A 6,000-nucleotide genomic window follows, 5' to 3' on the forward strand; every position below is an offset into this window, starting at 1 on the left:
TTGTTGTGTGAGGCCCCTTGTGGAGGAGCGATCATACTAAGATAGAATTCTTCATTAAGATGGAGAGCATAGTAGTTGACTCAGTGACTTGGGTACTGAATTTAAATAAAGGAAACTACGATGGTATGAGGCGCGAGTTGGCTAGGATGGATTGGGGAATGTTACTTAAAGGGTTGACGGTGAATAGGCAATGGCAAACATTTATAGATCACATGCATGAACTACAGAATTTGTTCATCCTTGTTTGGCATAAAAATAAAACAAAAACGGTGACTCAACATTGGCTAACAAGGGAAATTAGGGATAGCATAAGATCCAAGGAGAGGGCATATAAATTGGACAGAAAAAGCAGAAAACCTGAGGATTGGGAGCAGTTTAGGATTCAGCAAAGGAGGACAAAGGGATTAATTAGGAGGGGGGAAATAGAGTATGAGAGTAAGCTTTCAGGGAACATAAAAACTGACTGTAAAAGCTTCTATAGATATATGAAGAGAAAAAGATTGGTAAAGTCAAGCGTAGGTCCCTTGCAGTCAGAATCAGGGGAACTTATAATGGGGAACAAAGACATGGCAGACCAATTAAATACATACTTTGGTTCTGTCTTCACAAAGGAGGACAGAAATAAACACCCAGAGATGTCGGGGAACATAGGGTCTAATGAGAGGGAGGAACTGAATGAAATCAGTATTTGTAGGGAAATGGTGTTAAGGAAATTGATGGTATTGAAGGCCGATAAATCCCCAGGGCCTGATACATCCTAGGGTACTTAAGGAAGTGACCCTAGAAATAGTAGATGCATTGCTGATCATCTTCCAAAATTCTATAGACTCTGGAACAGTTCCCATGGATTTGAGGACAGTTAATGTAACACCACTATTTAAGAAGGGTGGTAGAGAGAAAACGGTGAATTATAGACCGGCAAGCCTGACATCAGTAGTGGGGAAAATGCTAGAGTCCATTATAAAAGATGTAATAGCAGAGCACTTGGAAAAAAAAGTGACAGGATCGGACAAAGTCAACATGGATTTACAAAAGGTAAATCATGCTTGACTAATCTACTAGAATTTTTTGAGGATGTAACTGGTAGAATAGATAAGGGAGAACCAGTGGATGTGGTGTATTTGGGCTTTCACAAGGCTTTCATTAAGGTCCCGCATAAGAGTCTAGCATGCAATGTTAAAGCACATGGGATTGGGGGTAAGGTACTGACTTGGATAGAAAACTGGTTGGCAGACAGGAAGCAAAGAGTTGGAATAAATGGGTCTTTTTCCGAGTGGAAGGCAGTGACTAGTGGGGTACTGCAGGGATCGGTGCTCGGAACCCCAGTTATTCACAATATATATTAATGATCTAGATGAAGGAGCTAGATGTAATATCTCCAAGTTTGCAGATGACACAAAGCTGGGTGGGCGTGTGTGCTGTGAGGAGGATGCAGAGAAACTCCAGTACGATTTGGACAGCTTGGGCGATTGGGCAGAAGCATGGCAGATGCAGTATAATGCGGATAAATGCGAGGTTATCCACTTTGGTGGAAAAAACAAGAAGGCAGATTATTATCTGAACGGCAATAGATTGGGAAAAGGGGAAGTGCAACGAGACCTGGGTGCCCTTGTGCACCAGTCACTGAAGGTAAGCATGCAGGTGCAGCAGGCGGTTAAGAAGGCAAATGGTATGCTGGTCTTCATAGCGAGAGGATTCGAGCACAGGAGCAAGGATGTCTCGCTGCAGTTGTGCAGGGCCTTGGTGAGACCACACCTTGAGAATTCTGTGCAGGTTTGGTCGCCTTATCTGAGGAAGGATGTTCTTGCCATGGAGGGAGTGCAGCGAAGATTCACCAAACTGATACCTGGGATGGCAGGAATGATGTATGAAGAGAGATTGGGTCGATTAGGCTTATATTCGCTAGAGTTTTGAACAATGAGAGGGGATCTCATTGAAACTTATAAAATTCTAAAAGGACTAGACAGACTAGATGCAGGAAGGCTGTTCCCGATGGCGGGGGCCTCCAGAACCAGGGGTCACAATCTAAGGATAAGGGGTAATCCATTTAGGACTGAGATGAGGAGGAATTTCTTCACCCAGAGAGTGGCGAACCTGTGGAATCCTCTGCCACAGAAGACAGTTGAGGCCAATTCATTAAATATATTCAAGAAGGAGTTAGACATATTTCTTAAGGCTAAGGGGATCAAGAGATATGGGGAGAAAGTAGGGACAGGGTACTGAATTTGGATGGTCAGCCATGATCACATTGAATGGCGGAGCAGGCTTGAGGGGCCAAATGGCCTACTCCTGCTCCTATCTTCTATGTTTCTATGTAGTCGGGAAATTGCTAGAGTCTATAATTAAGGATAGCGTGACTGAACACCTCAAAAATTTTCAGTTGATCAGAGAGAACCAGCATGGATTTGTGAAAGGTAGGTCATGCCTGACAAACCTGATTGAATTTTTTGAGGAGGTGACTAAAGTAGTGGACAGGGGAATGTCTATGGATGTTATTTATATGGACTTCCAGAAGACATTAGATAAAGTCCCACATAAGAGACTGTTAACTAAGGTAGAAGCCGACGGAATTGAGGGCAAATTATTGACCTGGTTAGGAAATGGGCGGAGCGACAGGAGACAGGCAGTTGGGATAATGGGTAGGTACTCAAATTGGCAGAATGTGAATAGAGGTGTCTCGTAGGGATCTGTGTTGGGGCTTCAACTATTCACAGTATTTATTAACAACTTAGATGATGGCATAGAAAATCATATTTGCCGATGACACAAAGATAGGCGGTATTGTAGGCAGTGTAGATGAAAGCATAAAATTACAAAGGGATATTGACATATTAAGTGAATGGGCAAAACTGTGGCAAATGGAGTTCAGTGTAGGTAAATGTAAGGTCATCCACTTTGGACCTAAAAAGGATAGAACAGGGTACTTTCTAAATGGTGAAAAACTAAAAACAGTGGAGGTCCAAAGGGACTTGGGGATCCAGGTACATAGATCATTACCTGGTTAGACCACACCTGGAGTATTGTGAGCAGTTCTGGGCACCACACCTCAGGAAGGATATATTGGCCTTGGAGGAAATGCAGTGTAGGTTTACCAGAATGATACCCGGACTTCAAGGGTTAAGTTACGATGAGAGAGGAGAGATTACACAAATTAGGGTTCCCTAGCATTTAGAAGGTTAAGGGGTAATCTGATCAAAGTTTTCAAAATATGAGAGGAATTGATAGGGTAGATGGAGAGAAACTATTTCCGCTGGTTGGGGATTCTAGGACTGGGGGCATAGTCTGAAAATTAGAGCCAGATCTTTCTGGAGTGAAATTAGGAAAAACTTCTACACACAAAGGGTGGTAGAAGTTTGGAACTCTCTTCCGGAAATGGCAATTGATGCTAGATCAATTGTTAATTTTAAATCGGAGATTGATAGCTTTTTATTAACTAAAGATATTAAGGGATATGAGCCAAAGGCAGGTATATGGAGATAGGTCACAGATCAGTCATGATCTCATTGAATGGCGGAACAGGCCGAGGGGCTGAATGGCCTACTCCTGTTCCTATGTTCCTAAGGTTCCTGTTTTGTGATAAAGTCGATTCTCTAATTGAATTGGTCTTTTCTCTCCACCCTCCTTTGAATTAGCTGATATGATATGGCAGTTGGGTTTATATCTTCCACAATCCTATGCTGCCTGGTAAATTGCATAACTACACATGTAAACAGGTTGGTTGGCCCAATCAACCTGTGTTGGTGTTTCTCCTCCACACTAGCAGTACTCCTGATCTCATATGCCTACCCTGCCCATGCCAGGAGTGAAGAGGCCCAGAGCCATTTAGAGGCCTGGGCCTCATTTAAGTAGAATTGGCGAGCTGCCCAACCAAACAGATGCCCAATGTAGGCCAGTGCAATATCAGCAGACCAAGAGGCTCTCCAGTCACCAGAAAGCTACGTCATGGGAAGGGGCGGGGGGGCGTTCGCAATGTCAGGTGTCTCTATCTATTCTGTCCCATCCCTCTATAATTTTAAATAATTCTATCAAAGCATACGTAATCTCCTCTCTAACAGCCACAATTTTTCAAATTTTTCTTCATATTGGTATTTGCACATTCCAAGCCGCATCCTAGTGAATCTGTTGTACCCTCTCTGTTGCCTCAATGTCCTTGCTGTAGTGTGAAGCCCAGAACTACACTTAGTACTCCAACTGTGATCTTACTAAAGTTTTATAAAGATTCACCTTTCTCGACTTTCATATTCTATACCTATACCATAAATCCCAGCATTCGATTAGAATTTTTTGTGACCTTATAAGAACATAAGAAATAGGAGCAGGAGTAGGCCAATCGGCCCCTCGAGCCTGCTCCGCCATTCAATAAGATCATGGCTGATCTGATCCTAACCGCCAATCCACTATCACAGAACCATCTCCTGAATCTAACAGAATTAGACACATGAAATAGGAGCAGGATCAGGCTACACGGCCCCCGGGCCCGCTCCGCTACCCACAGGGCCATGACCGATCCGAACCTAGACTCATGTTCAAATTCCTGCCCGCTCCCCGTAACCCTTTACTTCTAGGAAACTGTCTATTTCTGTTTTAAATTTATGTAATGATGTAGCTTCTACAGCTTTTTGGGGCAGCATATTCCATGGACCTACCACCCTCTGAGTGAAGTAGTTCCTCCTCATCTCAGTTTTGAAAGAGCAGCCCCTTATTCTAAGACTATGCCCCCTAGTTCTAGTTTCACCCATCATCGGGAACATCCTCCCCGCATCCACCCGATCCAACCCCTTCACAATCTTATATGTTTCAATAAGATCGCCTCTCATTCTTCTGAACTCCAATGAGTAGAGTCCCAATCTACTCAACCTCTCCTCATATGTCCATCCCCTCATCCCCGGGATTAACCGAGTGAACCTTCTTTGTACTGACTCGAGAGCAAGTATGTCTTTTCTTAAGTATGGACACCAAAACTGTATGCAGTATTCCAGGTGCGGTCTCACCAATACCTTGTACAACTGAAGCAATACCTCCCTATTTTTATATTCTATCCCCCTAGCAATGAAAGCCAACATTCCATTGGCCTTCTTAATCACTTGCTGCACCTGCATACTAACCTTTTGAGTTTCGTGCACCAGGACCCCCAGATCCCTTTGTACTTCAGTACTTTCCAGTTTCTTGCCATTAAGATAATAATTTGCTCTACGATTTTTCCTGCCAAAGTGCATAACCTCACACTTTCCAGTATTGTATTCCATCTGCCAAATCTCTGCCCATTGACTTAGCCTGTCTATGTCCCCTTGCAGGTTTTTTATGTCCTCCTCACTCACTACTTTCCCTCCCATCTTAGTATCATCTGCAAACTTTGATATGTTACACTCGGTCCCCTCCTCCAAATCGTTAATATAGATTGTAAAGAGTTGGGGACCCAGCACTGACCCCTGCGGAACACCAGTAGTTACTGATTGCCAGTCTGAGAATGAACCATTTATCCCAACTCTCTGCCTTCTGTTAGATAGCCAATCCTCTATCCATGCCAGAATATTACCCCCAATCCCGTGATTTTTTATCTTAAGCAATAATCTTTTACCTTATTCCACTTGAGTGTCTGCTTTTAATATCTTGTGAGCCAGAGCCCCAATATCCCCATGCACTTCCACATCACCCAGCTTTAATCCATTCAGAGTATAATACAAAAAAAATTAAATCAAAATGTATCTCCTGACACTTACTAACATTGAATTCCATCTGCCACATTTTTGCCCATTCCAGCATCTTATCAATATCCTCTTGCAGCTTCCTTTGGTTCTCAGAATTATTTACTATGCCTCGGATTTTAGTATAGTCTTCAAATATGGACACCACACCCTTTAGCTACCAACTTCTAACCACTCCGAGAACTTCCCTTAACTCCTACTATCTGCTCCTTCACTTCTAACTAGTTTTTAAACCAATTTGATGCCCTTCCACTAATTCTATGCCCCTTAATCTTCTCCAATAGTGTCCTATGTG

The sequence above is a fragment of the Somniosus microcephalus genome, chromosome 4 (assembly GCF_052327205.1).
Source record: "Somniosus microcephalus isolate GS21.2 chromosome 4, FLI_Smic_1.0, whole genome shotgun sequence".
NCBI lineage: Eukaryota > Metazoa > Chordata > Chondrichthyes > Squaliformes > Somniosidae > Somniosus > Somniosus microcephalus.